Raw genomic sequence first — 20,790 nt, 5'->3', positions numbered from 1 at the left:
CCTAAAGTAATTGATGACTTTCAAAGAAACTAAAACGGTCTAAGAAACCACTTCCTCAAAAGAAAAAAACTAAGCTATCAAATCCATGCAATACTCCTCATTCCAAAAGGGAAAACCCTAAAATGAGGCAATAGGAACATGGAATGTCAAAAAGCTACAATAAAAGGTAATTGCTAGTCCACCTAAAAGTCCAATGTCTCCTAAGTTTAAGGAGCCCTCATCACCCAAGCAAAAATGGGAAACCCAGTATTAATTACCTAGAGTTGTTGCTCAATCCAAGAGAAAATATCCTCAAGGGAGAGCCATGGAAACAGTGAAGAACTAACAAAATCCATCTAAGAGTGTTGTGGAAAACATATCTAAAACTTCTAAAATCATTACTACTTCTAATCAATTCAAGGATTTAATTAAGCCTTCATCCTTGACTAGTTACACTACTATATCCATTGAGTTTATAGCTACTACTTCCAAATCTACAGTGGAACACAACCTATCCATAGCCTTTGGTTATGGCCAAATCTATCACCTCAACCAAGGAAGGATTCTCCAGTGCTTCAACCAAAAGGGATACAAGCCCTTAAAAAACAAGCATAACTAGCTTAGCAACTCCCAATGCATTCTCTTGTCAACCAAAACCTTCATCAAATTAAAAGTTAAGAGATCTATAATCAAAATGGAAAAAGGAAAGGCACAAGACAATAATCAACCTAATAATTGAGTTCCACAAGGAACTTCATAATAAAATGAGATTGCTTAATTAGATGTCCATCTATGTTGACCTTGGTTCTTTCGTTGCAAAATATGAAAAGTTCCAAAATGATCATTAGCATTGGAAAAGCAAGAACATAATCATGACCATTATCCAAATATGATTGATGTACTCACAATCTGCATGCCCAAAGGTAAATCTAAGGAGCGTCACTTGATTCCATCTATCCACAATGATCATTAGCATTGAAAGAGAAAGAACACAATCATGAATATTACCCAAATATGGTTGATGTACTCACAATGCATGTGCCCAAAGCTAAGTCTAAGGAGCATCACATGATTCCATCTATCCACACCAAGCATTGCAAAAAAAAAATGGAGTAAATATAAGCATTGGAACTAAAGCCAAAAAGACAAAGTGAGTTCAAAAGAAACAATACACCATGCGAGCTTGAGTTACAAGAGTTGAACAATTACTATCATTAAGCTATATGTAATTTCAATCATGAGACAATGTATGTAGCTCACACTTCCTTATGATTGCTCAAAATTGTACACAAGGTTAAGATACTTGAATGATCCAAAGATCACCCTCTATTTTTGGACAAAATTCTTATAGAAGAGTAGCAGATTAGGCTAAGGAGACATGACACTTGGTGCCATTGCTTATATATTGTTCCTTCCAAGGGGACCACTATTTCTTGATAACTTTGTTGTGCTCCAATGTAATCTCAACTTTTACAAATGGTTGACTTCAAGGCTAAGTGATGTTGTACTATAGCCCACCTAGTCATATAAAAACAAACAATTCATTGGATTTGTTATATAAAAATAACTTTCTAAGGTTAATAGAAACCCATTTGCACAACAAGAACCTAACCCTTACAACACTTGAAAACATTGCAACATTTATCATGTAGGGAAGAAAATGTGACATGACACATTGTGGTACAAGTGGTGAAAATCTCAATACATAGTCTTTTTTTTCCCTTTTTCGAATTACAACCAACTATATGTACTCTCAAGTTTCATCAAGTGATTTTTAGATAATAACATGATCATTCGATAATAAATGCTGTCAATTTCAATAATATGTGCTCTCAAGTTTCATCAAGTGCTTCTCAGTTACTACACATGACAAGCAACAAAATATCAAGCTTAAGAAGAAGTTGACAAGTAACAATTTTCTTGGAAGAGTTTAAAATCACGGGGACATTAAATATATAAGCACACATAGGAACCTCATCTATTTTTAAAGACCAACATCCAAACCCTAACCTTTTTCATGCAACATGTACCTTGATATCCATCTTAAAAGCCACCAACTTCCTCAAAAAGATGTGCAAATCGCTCCTCCAAAAATTGCAATCTTCATCGGTAATTACAGTTCTTTATTAGCAAGATTTACTTCAACATGAAAGCTTGCACTTCAATTGGCTCAATATTCCTTCTATTGGCTTCAATGCATTAACAATACCAAGAGTTGGGATTATAATCATGATCAACCTTCCAATCTCTAACCTTTCCCAATCTTCCTTTCTAAGGCTAGAAGCCTCATTGCATGGCATTTTATACATTTATTTTATATTTATGCAAAAAAATGCACCCATGAGAACTATGCCACACCTAGGGGGTCCTCAAGTTAGGTATGTTTGGTGATGTGGGAGCTTTCGCTCAATCACCAAGACCCCGCGAACCGCTTATTGTTTCAAGCATTCCAAGCGAGCTCTAATGGCTATCTCTCACCTAGCCAATGCGCCATCGATCCTACGAGTGTAGTGAGCTTACCTCGATGCCGACATGAGTTGCCTTCTCTCTCACACATACCAATAGCTCCACCATCCTAGATGCTAGCTCAAGCATCCTCAAGCCTCCTCCATCTCCAAGCTCCATCCATCATAGCCGCGCACGCAGGAGAAGAGAAGAGAAGAGAAGAGAAGAAGAGAAGAGGAGATGGTGAAGAGCTTCATTCTCTTGATCCCTCACTCTCACACACTCACTCTCTCACACTCTCACACTCCCTCTCTCAAGAGCACACACAAGCAAGAAGAGGATAAGAAGAGAAGAAGAGAAGAGCTCTTGTTAGCCACACACCAAAGAATAAGCTTCCATTCACTTTTTGAACTTTATATATACAAACCCTAAAAATCCCATGGGCGCCCATCCCTTTTTACATGACCGGCCCCACTATGGCAAGGTCCCTTTTTCTAATTCCCTCTTCTTGCTTCATGCCCTAAGCCTATACCCATCTATTCTTTTACAAGTGGCACAGGAGGGAGCCTTGCGCTTTTTTACAAGAGTTTTTAGAGTTTTTGAGGCACCTTTCATTTAAAATTACGCTTTTGGTCCCAGCTTAGCTTTAGAGGCCGTCTGCGTGTCTTTCCGCTTTTTCATTCATTCTTCCGCCTTCTTGGCTTGGGGTTAACATTACCCCCCTCCGAGATGGGTGCCAGTCCCTTGGCACTCTTGGCTGCTATTGGGGTTTAAGAGGCAATTTGCGAGGTAGTCGTGTAAGGGTAGGGCCATGTGGAAACTGGGTGCTCGTGGAAGCTTCGTAATAAGGTTTATTGGAGAAGCCAAATGGATAGCAAGTGGTTAACGGGGGCCTCCAAAGTCAGTGGTTTGTCGCCTTTGTGATGCTTGGAAGGAAAAGGTGCGGTGCTCTTCCTAAGGGGGGGTGTCGATCTTATTGTGTAGTGTATTGTGCTCGTGCTAGTGGAATGGGGAGTTGGGTCTAACCACAGGCTAGCCTAGGTGATGTCCCACACTTGAGGACCCCATTCGTGCAAAGGGAGGTGCGGTGTAAGGAGCTTAGGGTGACAGGTCTAACCATAGGCGAGTGGTTACCCCGTAGGTATGTCCTGTCCTTGATGTGCCCTAAGCATGAAATGGAGGAGCAAAAAGGGTGAGGGGGTTAGGAGCGGGGCCAGTCGACCGAAGCCACCGGGCATGCCTAACATGAGGACCCCTAGGTGCAGTGATTGTGCTTCATGTGGTGCTATGTGCTTCTGTAAGTGAGTTGTTTTGTCCATTCCATGCGTAATGTTCCTCTTGCTCTTCCTTGGATGCTTGTTCGTTTTCTTTTTCTTTTTCTTTTTCTTCTCTTTTTTTTGGAATAGAATTACACTAGTAGAACGACAGCCTGTGCCTAATTTTCCTCGTTCGATTTAGGTGGAGAAGGGGATCGGATGGATTTGCTCAAAAATTGATGGCTTTGCATGTATCCTTTGAGATTCATGCGGAGGTGGAGGGAGGTGGTGGAGAGGAAGGGATGGTTGCACCTAGTGAACTGGCTATCGTTCATATCCTCTAGGAGAGCTAGGGAAAAAGAGGGGAGAATGCTAGCCCTCATCATTACACGCCCCATGGCACAGCTATCGATGGCGTTAGGGTCAAAAAAGAGGGAAGGCAGGCCACGTTCTTGTGGGGTCGGATCTTGCTTGAGTAGTAACTTAAGTAACCTGAGATAATTACAGGTAGTGACAAAGGCTAGATCGAGGCATGAAGAGAAATCCGTGAGGAAATGCATCATGGAATCATTTAGGCTTCCCGAGTCGAAGAGGAGGGCATGTTCGAAGGAGGCAGCATTGGAGTTGTAGATGATAGGTAAATTGTGACGCCCATTAGGGTGTTACAAAAAGCCATCCAGGCAAGCATGCTGATGTCGCACACTCGCCTCCTCCATAGGGGTTGGCAGTTTTATCTCTATACAGTATGTGGTATTTCAAACACCTTGTCTTGCCAAAACTCTGCTTCTTCCTTTTCCCACAGAGTGGGAGTCCTCTCCCTTTCTTCCAACCACTTCTATCCCAGTCGACTGCCAGTCGCAATCACCTCCTCCATCACCTTGATTGGTAGGACCCTCCGTAAGTTGTTGGGCATGAGGAAGCTGAAGGTGAATGGGTCTTTTTCTTTTTCCTGCCACTCTCAAATCACCAGCTCCACTTGGAATCCAGCAGGGAGGTCATTGGGGCACGGTGGGAGGGGTGCAGATGGCTACACGATCGGTTTGGCTCTTAGTTGCTTCCTAGTATCTTCAACTAACTTTCTCCATCTCTCCCTTAGTGCGGCTTGTCTCTCCACGGATGGATCAACCTATTGATGTTCTTGGACACACTGTGAGGGGGGTTGTGGAATCACCTCTTCTCTGAATCTCCCCATAACGAATTCAAGCTCAGCATCCTCCCCCTATCGGTCTTCTTGTTGCGTCCCTTCTTCAAAGCCCATTGCATCCATTTCCTGGGGCGTTAGGCCGGCCTGTAGGAGGTACTTCTGTTGCTCTTCTAGGCTCAGCCTAACCTCTGCAAGTTGGGGTGGCATCTGTAGCCTTGCATGCATGGCTCTACGTGCGATGCTCAGTTTTTTTTGTACCACCTCCAATGGCTCCTTTCCCTCTGGGTGGGTCGTGTCCAGTAGTGTGTTGATGAAGGCCTATTGTTGGGTGCTGAAGGCTGTCTAGGCAGCGTCTGCTTTACTTTCTACGAGGATTTTTTCTTTCTCCACCAAAGCGAGGCACCATGCCAATGTCTTCACCCTTTTTTCATTCTGTGCTGCCCATTTCTCTGCTCTCTTGTTCATTTCTTCCATGCTTTCTCCCTGCTTCTGTACCAGGGTTACGAGCTTCTACTCTTGGGCTTTGAGTTCCCTGCTCATGTTCTTATGCTCTTTCCTTCCCAAGTGTAGCTTATCAGTCATAGACTCAATCTCCTTTTGTTTGGCATTCAATTCCTCCATCATTTGCTCGATGTTGACCGTTTTCGCCTCCAATTTTTCCATGTTGCATCATGAGGAGCTTATACTCTCTCTGCATCTGCACCAATTCTTGATTCTCATGCTCGAGCTGCTACTTGTAGCTCTCCTCCTTCGCCTTTAATTCTTGCTTGAGGTCCATGTCCTCCTTGGCATTTAATTCCTGCTTGAGGTCAAAGATCCATCGTTGCTACATGGCTATTGTGAGGGTTTTTTCAAGCTGGAAAGCGGCTACTGACTCCTTTTTCACCACCAACTTAGCCACAGCCATCTTCTTTTCCTCCTTAGCCTTCTCCAATTGGGAGCAACTCATCGACGTGCTCGTCATAATTGGCTAGTGGCGTCATTGTTGTGTGGATTGGGGTGGTTGAGGCTTCCACTCTCTGACACTTCTGGTCCTGTCGTGACTCAGCATATCTGTGGCTATTCTCTTTTGCCTCGTGGCCGTGGTCTCTGTGCTCTTTCTCTGGGCCATTTCTTTATTGATAAAATATTTCATCCAAGCCACGAAGTTGGAGACCTCCATGCTGGTGGGGATGCTAGGGGTGAGGGTGGTTGGTTCGGTGGGGGGCACCATGAGGGTGGGGATAGGATGGAGAAGGGCCTTGCCTTTGCCTTCAAGGACAGCAGGCGGCATGACTTCTGGTACCTGCGTGCTGGAACTAGGCCCTTCTTCCCTTAGCAGGCTCCAAGATCCCAGATCATCAGCCTTGCACTGTTACTCAATGGACCGTCGTGTAGCTTTGGCCAGGTCCTCCTCCTCCTTCCTTCTTAGTTCCTCTTCTTCCTCAGCAGCTTTTCTTTGCCTTTCTTCTTCAATTTTCCTGTACTCTTCCTCCAGTTTCTCTTTGTCTTCTTGTTCTTCCCTTTTCCTCTTCTCGGCCTCCTGTTTTGACACCTTGTTGACTTCTTCCTTTGCTTTTTCTTCCTGTTTCTTCTTCTTCTCCCTCTTCTAGGCCTCCTTGAGGGATTGACTTTTTGCCTTTTCCAAATCCTCTTTCTCCTTCTTGCGGCCTTCATCCGACTTCTTTTTCTTTTGTGCCGTCTTCTTCCTAGGTTTCTTGGCCTACTTTTTGCCCGATTGTTCTTTTTGTTCCTGCCTTTCCTTATCGTCTCGATCCTGTCACTGGATCTTTCTTGGTCCTGGTGAGGGGGTGACCTGTCAGGCGTTTCTCTTTCCCCTTCTTCTATATCTTGTGTCTCCTTCACTGCCTCTTGGATGAGAGCAGTCAAAATGCTTCTATAGGCAATAAACAAGGCCTTAGACGAGGCCTTCTTTCATTCCGTGGCCTTGGAAGCTAGGGACTCCCCTCCTCCTGGTGTGATTCCTAATGCTAGTGCTTTAGCTGCCTGGTTGATGGTTTTGTGTACATAATCGATCCAATCGACTTCATGCAAGGTGTGAGCCGCTACGTTCTCCAGCGCAGGCATGCTGATTCGATGCATTAAGGCGTTGTAGCGAAGGTTGGAGAAGAGCGCGTATATAGCTTCGCTTGCAGTCTAGCTTCCGCATCTGGAATGTCCTAGATGATGATGCCGTCATTAGTTAACACATCCTCCTTTTTCATTTTCAGCATGGCATACACATCCCTCTTCTTCTTCTTCTCTATCTTTGGCTCCAGTCCCAATGCCTTCTCCACCAAGGCAAGGTTTAAGTGAACCTGTACCTATTTGGCATTTTCTCCCCTTCCTACCATGATGGTGCTGCACTCATTGTCAAGGTCGTAAGTCCTAAGAAACTCCACACACTTTGTGTGGTCAGGTTCTTGTGCAAATTTCTCGAGGTACTTGGTGAAGTTGCATTGTTCGATGACTCTCTTGGCTGCTTCCTCCTTGGTCACCACACCCTCTACGTTGTGAATGGTTCGGAACTTAAGCTGGTTGTAGGCGTGGCTTTCAAGAGTGATACGGTATTGCGCTCTTTCCTCCTCCGTGAATGGAAGTCGGTGGGCGTGGTATTGCTGCGACATCTTTTGTTCTTGTCATAATCCCAAGTTTCCATTTGTGCTTCCAAATTAACAATCCGCAAAAAAAGTCATAGTTAAAAAGAAGAACTCTATATGTTTATTGAATGAAAGCATTAAAATCCCATCCAATGTAGAATCTTCCCTTCCGCCTTTAACTTTTTGCCCTTTATTTCAAAGTTCTCTTGTCATTTTCCTACCTCGCTCATTGTTTACGTGTTTATACGTTTTGCTTAATTTTCCTTGGTTTTAATTTGATTCACCTTACCCCCCTCCCCTCCCAGCTCGAGAAGAATCCTTCCTAGGATTGAAGGTTTTGGAGGTCGAGGACATTCTGCAATGGGCCTAGGAGTTACCGGCATAGGAATCAAGTATAGAAATCAGGGTTGTACTCTAACTGAGCTTCGCGGTCTAGATCAAAAGGTCGAGTGCCCACGTGTGTAATGTAAGTGAGAACATCTGTTAGAAAGTCACCAGAGGTGACGCGGCTAGCAATATGTAGCTCTTCCTCAGTTAGTAGGCGATCGAGGTAAGGGTGTCCCTTGATGTGCTCTTCCAGGGGCCGGCCACGAAGAGTGGTTAACACTCTATACGAGGTTGGTGCAACATAAGTGGGGTCATACTCCACTGTTTTGATTGCATGGCACTGCTCAATGTTTGTCTTGACTGGACACCCTTCTACTTCCCATTGCAACCTAAGAGTGTACCAGTGCCTCAAGAACAGGGATTCAGTCTCAACAAGTTTGGATAATTTTGCAATTTCTTGGTCGGTGATGGCAGACATGGTTCACTAATCATATGACGTGATGAGGCGATGTTTGAGGGCTTGCTCTTTAGAGATCTTGCTATTGAGCAATACAGCAGCAGAGTTAGCTGCTTTTGCGAAGGCAAGTTCGAATGTCTCCCAAGAACAAGGCATCGTACGAACTTCGGTTGCAAAAGGCTCAGGCAACAAGCCTAAGTCTAAGCTGTCGTAGAGCAGAGCTAGCTCTCTGAAAGTGGCATCGAGCCATCTAATGCAATCAACCACGTCATCCCCTGTATCTTCGGCTAGATCTGAGGCCAGTGTCAAAAATGATTTCCGCTCATAGGAGGGTTTAAGATGTGCTGGTGGTTGGGGTTTGATAGCACTAGAGTCTTTGACAATGAATAGTTGTGGTTGCGGGTGCTCTTGAGGTTGCCGTTGGACTTCCTAGCTGAGGGCTGGGGAAGTAGCAGCTACTTCTGATGGACTACTGCCTTCAAAATGGATCATTGCAGTCAGATGGGCAGCAAGAGATGGCTCATGTGACGATGTCTGTCGTTTGGGCCGATAGGCTTGTTCGACTCTCTTGGGCATGTGTGTGGATAAGCTTGATAGATGTGGGCCTTGGGAGCACTGCGGTTTATGGTTTTGAGGTTCTATGGGGCTTGGGGTGATCAAGCTTGGGGGCGGCATATGAGTGGTGCACTTGGCCGTGTGGGCTTTAGGGATCCATATCCAGGCATTCCCCTCATAGTAGCCTTGCGCATGCAAGAGGGCTTTAAGAACCCACGTTTGCATGATAATGAGCCAATTTCTGTAACTACGCTTTGGCTTCCTAGGTTTACAGCTTTGGGTCTGATGAGGTTGTGTGTGTTGACTCCTATAGGCGTGGTTGCGGCTATCTAGGCCTCCATTGAAACCTAGGTTGTTGGGCCTTAGCTTTTGCTGCCATGAGCAGCAATTCATGAGAGGTGGTGGGTGGTGGCCGAGCACTACCCTCCTCCTTAGATTTGGCTGCTAATAGTTCTATCGGTGGTTGTGGGGACTAGGGTGAGGTCGCGCAGCCCTTCCTGAAAGCTGTAACAATGCAGATGTTGCCTATGGCGAGGTGAATGTGCTGCAACTCATAATCAACATTGCAAGGAGTTTGTTTTTTGAAGGTTCGCCTAACAGCGTCTCTGTGCATGCGTCTTTGGCGTCTGTCGACACATAGAATATCATTGGTACAGTCTTAGACTCGATAGAAATGGTGGCCTTGCACTTGCCGAGAAGTGCGTATGAGCGGCCCCCATATGGGCTTAATTTGGTGTTAGTGGGTTGTAGTGCTAGTTTGCCAAGTTGGGTCCAATGATCGTGAATCAAGACATTGAAGTCCACTCCCTTGTCAATCAAGGCATTGAAGACGCATGTTCACTTGGCAGTGACCATGATGTGTAGGTATGCGGGCTCCACGATTTCCTCAACCTCATCATCGATTTCGGTGATGGTGGCTACTCATAATTTAACAAGCGGTTCCAACATTGGTGGCTCATGCAAAGGATGCATGGGAGGATAGTACTTCTTGACACGACTGCCATTGAAAAAGCCTATTCCCTCACCGTCTAGAGTCTCGAGCTCAACGTTGCCCGTTCGGCTAATTACACGGACTTTGAAAGGTCCAAAACCCCTAAACTTCATTTTTTGCTTATGCCCCTTAACTGAGTATAGGAGCACTAAGTCGCCCTGTTCAAAGTCGCATTGCCTGATGTGCTTATCAAACCAGCTCTTGCGTCGTGCCTTCTCACATATAAGTGCATGAGTGGCTAGAAGGTGAGTCTCTGAGAGGCGTTCGAGCTCAACTAGACATTGCATCCATGCCTCCTTTCCTTCCCATCACTCTGAACTGCAATTCACAGGCTAGGCACAAAGAATTCTACAAGGAGAATTGCTTCGATTCCATAGGTCAACCTAAAGGGGGTCTGGCTGACTGCCATTTTATAAGCTGTGAGGTAAGCCCACAAGGCTGCGATCAACTTGTTATCCCAGTTGCTGCGCGAGACAGAGACCACCTTGGTTAGGACGTTGACAAGAATCTTATTCGTGGATTCTACCTGGCCATTTTCTTGAGGGTAGTATGGAGAGGATTTTTGATGGATAATTAGGAAGGTGGATAGGAGATGCGCTGTCACTTCATTGATGAAGTGTGTCCCCTGGTCATTGCCTAGTTCGATGGGGCAGCCGAATCGTAAAGTCACCTACTCCCACAAGAACTTGGCAGTCATTCGAGCATTGTTCTTTCGTGTTGCTCTCGCCTCTGCCCACTTCGTTAGATAGTCTATGACCACAATGATGTATTTGGCCTGCGAATACTGTGCAGCGGGGCTAATGGGTCCTATGAAGTCGATTCTCCATTTTTTGAAGGGTTGTTGTGCAATGATTGGGGTCAACTCCATTTGATCCTTGCAAAGCGAGACCTTCGTCCGTGCTGACACTCATCACAATGCTTAACAAATCGTGCGGCATCACAGAACAACGTGTCGACTTTATAGTCATAAGGGGGTGGACTACAATTTCCTGTTAGGCCGACCCTGGATGCGTAATGCTAGAGCTATTGAAGATTGGGGTAACGGCTTGATCTTCCTAGGCAACAAAACGGAAGATGTGAGGGTAGAGATGGATACTTGGAAGACCTCACCAATCGACTTGGATGCCATCTCCGCGATGCTCAAGGGTAATGCTCAAGTCAAGAAGTCTTATGGGCCCTTGACCAAGTATATCCCACCCAGAGGAGGAGCGAGATTGGATGCATGTCCTTGCTATAGTCAACCCGCCATTCTCGAATCAAGAGGTGTATGAGCAAGCCATCAAGATGATGGGGAATACTGACGGCACACACTCCGTACCAGTTTGCATGATGGAAGGAACCCTTCTTGGGAGACCTAAGCCTGTCACCTTCCAAGTGCCAAGCAACAAAAGAGAACTCCAGGAGGCTCTGGAATACTTAATGGACAAGCTAGCTGACAATTCAGCAGCAAACTTCAAACCACTCCAAGATCTCTTAGGCGAATCCAAGTGGCAATGGACCAGGGTGCATGACTTGAACCTTATGTACAACTAGGCCCTAGTCCCTAATCAACAACAACAGATATACCAAGCCCTAGGAGACAACGAGCAGTCTGATGCAAAGGCCTCTGATAAACGAGTACGAAGACTACCAGTCCTTTAGTGACGAAAGTGAGGGTGAGATAGACACAATAGAATACGACACTGAGGGACATGAAATAGAACAAATACGAGCAGACTCCAAGCCACAAAAAAGGAGTATCTACAGGATGGAGTGAGGGATCATGCGCATGGATTGTGATCGCGCTTGGTTAGAACACGTAGGAGCCATAGACCTTGAGCAAGTAGGCCTAGCCCAACTGGGAGCAACACCAGTGCTTAGGACTGAATCACCATCTGAACTACGACCACCACGGGCGACCCCCTCTTCTAGCGAAGACGGCGAGTTTGACTCTGAGTCGAAGGTAAGTTCGGATAGCAACCCAAAAATACCTAGGCCACACAAGACCCGACGCACCAATGGATACCTACCCGTTCACCTGAGGTGCATACGGTTGAAGCAGGAAAGGGTGAACCAACCTAGGGACACACGAACAGACGAATAGTGAAAACCGCAGGACCTCCCTAAAAGATTTACGAAATTCAAGAAAGGAGATAGGGTAGTGATCCTGTTGGGTGCCAAACGGCAAGGGCAAACGAGAAAACCAATCAACGGACCAGCCAGGGTCAAGGAGGTGAACTTAGCCCAGGAAGGGGAGACACCCCGACTAGCCTTCATTGCCGATGACTTGACTGAGGAAGAAGAAACGAGTCTTGTCACTCTCTTGCAAGAGTACGTAGACATATTAGCTTAGTCCTTGGAAGAGCTTAAAGGGGTAGACCCGAGTGTAGTGACTCATAATATACCCATGACACCAGATGCAACGCCGATGAAGCAGCGACCGTACCCAACGAATCCAAAGCATGCTCATGCTGTCAAGGAAGAGATTGATAAGCTGATGAGAGCAGGATTCATTTACAAAATTGAGCACACAGACTAGGTATCACCCATAGTTATCGTAATGAAGAAAAACAGAAAAATTAGAGTGTGCGTCAATTACAAGAAGGTGAATGCTGCTACTAAAAGGGACAATTATCCATTGCCATACACCGAGCACATGACTGAAAGAGTGGCGGGCAAGGAGGCCTACAGTTTTTTGGATGGCTTCTCAGGATACAATCAGGTGCAAGTGCATCCTGTCAACAGGCATAAGATTGCCTTTGCCACCGAGTGGGGTGTCTTTGCTTACATATTCATGCCTTTCGGGTTGACTAATGCCCCTGCCACCTTCCAATGCCTCATGTGCACCATATTTAAAGACATCCTTCGCGAGGAGTTGGAATTCTTTGTCGATGACCTCTGTGTTCACTCGACCTGGATGGAACACTTAGACAAACTCCAAGCAGTCTTTGAGTTGTGTGGCCTATATCGTCTCTCCTTGAACCCCTTGAAATGCCAGTTTTGGGTGAAGCATGGATGCATCCTCGGCCACATGGTGTTGAAGAATGGCATTGCCACTGACTTCTCAAAAGTTAGGGTTATTGTCGACCTTCCACCTGTTGAGATATCGAGCTCCACTTGTGATATGCCAGGGTGACCGTTGTGCATTTATGTCATCGACGTGTCAGTTGCAGATGCAGTTGGTACACCGCCCATGAATAATAGCTACATGACAGCTATCCTTATCTACTCTAGTTCGTGGCTCAGTTAGTATGCCACCTTAGTTAGTTGAGTTTGGTTTGAGACCCATATATAGGGTTCTTCTATTTCCTTGTACTAGAGTTTTTTTGGCTTACACAACTAAGAAGAGGAAAACTGTTTTCAGCCTTCACCCTTGTGTGTATTCCCCCATTGTGCAAGCAAGAAAGCTACAAGTGAGACTCCTTCCTTCTCTCTCACAATCTTGATATGGTATCAGAGCCTTGTTCGTGGTAAGGAGCTCAAGAAAGCAAGCCAAGCTCGCGGTGTTCTGGTAAGAGGAGCAGTGTTGCTTTCATTTTCTATTTTGGGAGCAGATCTCTATAGGTAACACAACCGGAAATTGCAAGAGTGCATTGTCTCAGGTTGAGACACCCTTCGCGGTGAAGCAACAGGGCAGTATATGCTGCGGGAAAGGGCTTTAGCCTATGGCAACCCTATTTTTTTGATTTGAGGCCATTTCGGGGCCTGTTTTAGAGGCGGAAGTTTTCTGCACGCACTCAGGAAAAGGCCCAGTTTTATGCTATACAACCACTGTTCTACAGGTCGGTGAAAAGTTGCTATAGAAATTGCATCGTATGCCTGTGCACAGAGACATTGGGAGTTACAGAATCATCCTTGTTGCCTGTTGATGCAAAATCGTCACTAGGAATTGACTGTGTGGTTAAATACCACTTTCGTCAGTTTTGCAGATTTGCCCTTGTGAGGCTGAAGCTATGTTCTCTACAGTGACAGAATTTTTTGCAGTATTCTGTAATGGCGTCTGATTCTCTTTCACAGATTGTAACTGAAAAGCTTGACAAGAACACTTCCAAGTATGGAAGTTTAGAATGACGAATTTCCTTATGGGAAAAGGATATTGGGAATTTGTTGCAGGAAATGAAGAAGAACCAGTTCTTCCTGATGTTCCCAATCAATAGCAAATGCAGGCATTCAAAGCATAGCATGAGAGAGCCAGGAAAGTTATGTACTGGGTGTTTATCAGTATTTCAGACTCTATGATTGTGCATATTCAGGATGCAAGTATGCCAAAGGAGGCATGGGATACTTTGTTAAAAATCTATAGCACAAATACACAAGCCAGGAAAATGCAGCTCAAGCAAAAGTTGCATAATGTGCAAAGAGAAAGTATGAGCATCAATGACTACCACATGAAGGTGAAGAAGATTGCAGATGCACTTGCTTCCATTGGGTCGCCAATGGAAAATGATGATTTAGTTTCTGTGACCTTGAATGGTCTAGGAAAGGATTATGCACAGTTTCGGACATCCATTTCAGTTCGTGAAAGATTTCCTGATTTTGAGGAGTTGATTGCTCTTCTAATTTCTAAGGAGCAAAGAAATGGTGGTGCATCTTCTTCAGGAGGAACTTCAAAAGAAGCTGTCTTCTACTCAAATGCTCGAAGAGGTAGAGGCAGAGGTAGAGGAGGCCGATTTGGGGTAGAAATCAAAATATGTACCAAACTCAAGAAAACCAGTCCTATGGAGGAGGACGTGGTAACTCTAGAGGCAGGGGGAGCCAAAGAGGTCGTGGTGGATGGCAAAGAGGCCAAAATGCAAACAACAATGTTGAATGCTACTACTGTGGTAAAATGGGTCATATGGCTAAAGACTGCTATAAAAAGCATAATGATATCATGAATGAAAAATTGCAACAAGGGAATTATGCATCTTCTAGTAGACAGGGTGATGACAGAAATGAGCATTGTTTATGGTGCAGCACATGAACAATTCTGTGACAAGTGCAGAAGAAAGCAACGATGTGTGGTATGTTGACTCGGGTGCATCAAACCACATGACAGGTCATGCAGAATGGATGGAGGATGCAAGGAAAAAGGAAAAACCAGGATTTGTAGAGACTGGTGATGATACTGCATATCCTATTGTGCATATTGGAAAAATTACTTTGTCTATGCAGGATGGGAAAAAGAAATACCTGTCCGATGTATTTCATGTCCCGAATATCACCAAGAATTTGGTTTCTGTTGGTCAAATGGTTGAGTAGGGCTTGCAGGTCAGATTTAATCCTCATGGATGCTTTGTTGAGGATATGAAAAATAAAGGTTGCTTGATAGCAAAAGGAAAGAAGAAGGGCAGAATGTTTACGTTGGATGCAGACATGTCTAAATTGAGTGCAGCAATGTTTGCACATGGGACCGGTGTAGTTGCAGATATTGATATCTAACATAAATGCATTGGTCATGTTAATGTACAGCGACTTAAATCAATGCAGGCCCAAAATATTATTGCAGGATTGCCAAAATTTAAGGTTGCAGAAATGCATAAGATATGTGAAGCCTGTCAATTTGAAAAACAGGCAAGGAAACCATTTCCTAGACATGTTCAAGAGAGTAAAAAGCCATTGGAATTAATCCACTCTGATGTGTGGACTACTAAAGTTGCATCTCTTGGAGGCTGTCATTATTTTGTTACTTTTATTCATGACTATAGCAGAAAAGTTTGGGTGTATTTTATGAAAAAGAAAAGTGAAGTTTTTGGGCATTTCAAAACTCTTAAAGCTATGGTTGAAAAAGAAACAGGCCTGCAAATAAAATGCCTAAGGTCAGATGGAGGGGGAGAGTACCTCTCAAATGAGTTTGCAAGGTTCCTGCAGGAGCATGGCATAAAGCAGCAATATTCATGCAGTCATACCCCACAACAAAATGGAATTGCAGAAAGGAAAAACAGGCATATTGGAGAGGTATCTCGTGCCATGCTCAATGAAAAAGACCTGTCAGATTTTTATTGGGTTGAAGCAGTTGCTACAGCAGTCTACATAATGAACAGGACTCCCACTGCAGCAATACATGGGATGACTCCAGAGGAGAGGTATACTGGTAGGAAACCAGATATTTCTCATTTGAATATTTCTGGCTGCATTGCCTATGTTCATGTGCCAGATGAGTTGAGATCCAAGTTGGATCCAAAAGCTGAGAAGTGCATCTTTATTGGTTACTCTCTGTAGGCAGAAAGGGTATAGATGCTATAACCCTTCTACTCGTAAGTTTACAGTGAGCAGAGATATTGTTTTTGATGAGATGAGTAGCTGGTATAAACCAGTAAATGTGATTGATGATGTAGATGCACAAAATGGTAATGCTGCATAGAATTCACAGCAGCAGTCACAAAATATTAGTGGACCTGGAACGTCTTCTAGAAGTGGTTCACATTCTTCGCCATGGACAGGCAGATTGAGATCAGGAGAATCTTCTCAAAGCAATGCAGATAGTGGTATTCAGGTATCACGAAAAGGAAAAGAGAAGGTAGATCAACCCATGTTTGATGTGAATGCAGGTCACTCTTAAGTGGATGGTGAATCCAGTGGCTCAGAACAGAGCATTGATGATGAGTTGGGTATTCCTTCTATTGTTACACCTGGAGTAAGGAAGACCAAGGATGTTTTGAGGGCACCTGGGAGTGAACCTACTTTGCGCAGGTCTACCAGAGCTAGGTATCCTGTGGACAGGCTGAAATATGATGGATTTACAGCCATTCACTATGCATATATGGTCAAAGTGATACAGGAACCAGAACCCACTTCTTTTGAGCAAGCCATGGGAAAAGAAAAATGGGAGAAAGCCATGGATGAAGAAATGGATGCATTGGAAGCAAATGCTACATGGGAATTGGTACCTTTGCCTAAAGGTAAGAATGCAATTGGCTATAAGTGGGTTTATAAGGTGAAGCACAATGCAGATGGTTCTGTCAACAGATACAAGGCAAGATTAGTAGTCAAGGGGTATGCACAAACATATGGCATTGACTATGAAGAAACATTCAGTCCGGTTGCAAGGATGGCAACCGTAAGAGCAGTCATTGCTATGGCTGCATCAAAGGAATTGTCTTTACATCAGATGGATGTAAAGAATGCCTTCTTGCATGGTGATTTGCAAGAAGAAGTCTATATGGAGCAGCCACCAGGTTATGTGCATGCTGTTCATCCTGAGTTTGTTTGCAGGTTGAAGAAAGCATTGTATGGCTTGAAGCAAGCACCTAGAGCATGGTTTGACAAGATAGGTCAATATCTTGTCACTATTGGCTTTCAGATTTCCAAGGCAGACTTCTCACTTTATGTGAGAAAAACAGAGAAAGGTATTATGCTACTTGTCATTTATGTTGATGATTTGATTATGACAAGTGACAGTGATGAAGATATCCTTCATGTGAAAATGCTATTGAAGCAGAAGTTTGAGATGAAGGATTTGGGAGGGCTGCGTTATTTCTTGGGCATTGAGGTGATTAGATCACCAAGTGGGATACAGCTCTTGCAGAGGCAGTATGGATTGGACATGTTGTCCAAATATGGGATGACAGGCTATAAGCCTATTTCAGTTTCTTTGGAGCAGAATGTGAAGTTGAGTGCAGATGCAAGTGAGCTTCTGGAAGACCCTACTATGTACAGACGCATAGTAGGAAGTTTGATTTATATGACTATTACCAGGCCAGATTTAAGCTATGCTGTTGGATAGGTAAGTCAGTTTATGCAAGCTCCAAGGAAACCGCATTTGGATGCGGCTAGACGCATACTCAAGTATGTGAAGTCCACATTGCAGTATGGACTACTTTATGAGACTGGGGTTCAGCTACAGTTGCATGGATACACTGATGCTGATTGGGCTGGTAGTATTTCTGATAGACGATCTACCAGTGGATATGTGTTCTCTTTTGGGAGTGCTGCAGTCACTTGGAGCAGCAAGAAACAGCCTACAGTTGCCTTGTCGAGCACAGAGGCCGAGTACAGGGGTGCAGCAATGGCTGCATGTGAGGTAGCTTGGTTGCATAAGGTACTTTATGATATGCATCAGCCTACAGATGGGCCAGTTGTCATTTATTGTGACAACATGAGCAGTATACACTTGGCAAATAACCCAGTCTATCATGCTAGAACAAAGCACATTGAGGTGCATTATCACTATGTGCGGGAGAGGGTTTTACTAGGTCTTATTGATCTAGTTTATGTCAGCACAGAGGATCAGGTAGCTGACATATTTATGAAAGCATTGGGCGCAGAGAAGCTGCGTAAGTTCAGAGACCTGCTTGGTGTGCAGGAATTGGGATTGAGCTCGAGGGGGAGTGTTGAGATATCGAGCTCCACTCGTGATATGCCAGGGTGACCGTTGTGCATTTATGTCACCAACGTGTCAGTTGCAGATGCGGTTGGTACACCGCCCATGAATAATAGCTACATGACAGCTATCCTTATCTACTCTAGTTCGTGGCTCAGTTAGTATGCCACCTTAGTTAGTTGAGTTTGGTTTGAGACCCATATATAGGGTTCTTCTATTTCCTTGTACTAGAGTTTTTTTGGCTTACACAACTAAGAAGAGGAAAACTGTTTTCAGCCTCCACCCTTGTGTGTATTCCCCCATTGTGCAAGCAAGAAAGCTACAAGTGAGACTCCTTCCTTCTCTCCCACAATCTTGACACCACCCCCAACCAACTACAAGGGAGTCCAATGCTTTTCTTAGGCCATATGGGATACTATCGACGGTTCGTGCTGAATTATGCATTGATAGCCAGACCTTTATACAAGCTGTTGATTGTCTTTGAATGGATTTAAGCATGCCAACAAGCATATGAAGAGTTGAAGAAGGCTCTAACCACAGCACCAATTTTACGAGCCCCAAATTGGACCATTACCTTCCGCATGCATATTGATGCTTCTAAATTTGCTGTGGAGGCAGTGTTGTGCCAACCTGGTGAGCACAACCTAGACTATCCAGTGAGCTTTGCTAGCAGACAACTCACTGAGACAAAAATGAACTACTCGATGACAGAAAGAGAGGGCTTGGCCATGGTGTTTGATGTAAAGAAGTTCCGACATTATCTATTGGCTACACCCTTTACCTTTTTTGTGGACCATCAAGCCTTGCTATATCTAGTGAATAAACCTTGTGCTACAAGATGCATAGCTCGGTGGCTCCTTCTACTTTTGGAGTTTGACTTCTCTGTTGTTGTACGGAAGGGAAAACAGCACTACATGGCTGATCATATGTCACGCATCCCCACTGGAGAAGCCGCTGGAGAAGGCATTACTACCGATGAATTGCTAGACGCCCACCTCTTTAACCTCTCCAGCGAGAGAGATTTATTCAAGGCCGATCTAACGTCATATTGGGCAAATGACATAGTCCAAGTTCTTGAGCACGGACTGCTTGAAAAAAGATAAGGTAAGGCTAAGGTGACTCATTCTCAAAATCCAACCCTACCAATTGATAGCAAGCCAGTTGTATCACTTAGGGCAAGATGGATTGCTGCGCAGATGCATGTGCGAGCATGAGATGCACGACATGCTCTCAGAGGCACACAACAGAATTGCTGGTGGACACATTAGCAGAGACACGACGGCTCGCAAGGTGCTACAGTCTCAACTATGGTGGCCAAATGACACCTGCGATTTTCACCGGCCAGTTTTTAAGTACCCCGAATGGCTTCACTCTCATTCCGTTTGCTAACGTGACATTAAACCGAGTGGTCTTGACATGTGGGTTTCCCGAGGTCTGTAGTATTGCGTGGCTTAGCACACTAACCCCAGCTCCCGTGTCTACGATCTCCTTTCTCATTGTGTCGCCTAAGGCTAGGACTGTAACACTCCATGCATCTCAGTGTCTTCCCAGAAAGCATTAACGTGAAGAGACTTTGGCACAGAGTGAAGCATTAGACTCGGTATTTGTGTTTCTGCATCATGATCATGCAGATCCGCAGCTTGTTCTCGTAACCCCTCAACCCACTGCTTGAGATCTTGCCATAGGGTGGGATGCTGCTTAAGCAGGTCTCCCAAGCTTAACATCACAGGGAGGGCGTCGGCTACTCGCCTCTCTCCTAAACCGGATTGTCCTGGCCAATGGCTGTGACTGATTTGCAGGCTTGCAGCATCAAGGCTTGGCCTAAGCAGTGCTGCCTGTGGTGCGGTTGCATCTCCTGACTTTGGTCGAGGGGGTGAGACCACCATGCTTATGCTAGTGAGATCATCGATCCCGTCCTCTAGGATGGGCTCGGCATCCCTTAAGTGCTCTTGGGCCTCTTTCACCCAGTCCTTCACTTTCTCTATGGCCTCGAGTTGGCGCTTTGGATGCGAGTATTCCTCTACCTTGGCACTTCCCTTTTCGATCGTCTTGGGGGCTGAAGTTTCAGCCTCTGCATTTGTGACCTTCTTTCCAACAGTCAAAGTTCAGTTTTCAATGCGATTTTAGCTTTCGAACTCTTCTTCCTTCGCATGCGGCTCTTCTTCCCTATCGAGGCTGCATCAAGGTTGCTGGGTCCTGGCTGTGGCTTCCCCATCAAAGTTCTCGACACCAAATAGCCCCAATGGAACAGATGGTACATTGGCTAAACTTAAAGAAGGTTTTCGCTTTGGGCAATCGATGAAGAGATGGGTGATTCCACACTCAGCACACCTTATTTCAGCTTTATCTTTATTCTGCTGTTGCTCCCTCTCGAGGCAACGTGATGAGACATGACCTGGGTGACCACAAGTCCAACAGATGATTGGATCCTACAACTGCCCCCCTAGGCCTCTACCTCATCCTCTCCCCAATGCCATTACTAGTACTGGTCGATAATCCATAAGAACTGTGTTGCCCTCGTCGTGATGAGAGATATAAGGGTATAAGTAAGTCTCTTCCTCATTTGGCTCTTCCACGTAGTGGACTGGAGAGTCACTCAGTTGATGGGTCACATAGGGACCAGGAGGTATAGATATGCCTATGGGATTTATGTCCACCCTAGGGACAGCCAGCTAAATGTCATTAAATGCAGGAAGGGCCAACGGGGCTCCCCTTTCGAAGAGTGGCTGCGACTTGTTCGCTAGGTAAGGCTGACCATATGGTTGGGAATACGGAA

The sequence above is a fragment of the Lygodium microphyllum genome, chromosome 16 (genome assembly GCF_053477565.2).
Source record: "Lygodium microphyllum isolate KBCC chromosome 16, Lygodium_microphyllum_v1.1.10, whole genome shotgun sequence".
NCBI classification, from domain to species: Eukaryota; Viridiplantae; Streptophyta; class Polypodiopsida; order Schizaeales; family Lygodiaceae; genus Lygodium; species Lygodium microphyllum.
Note: the sequence above shows the minus strand (reverse complement) of the source record.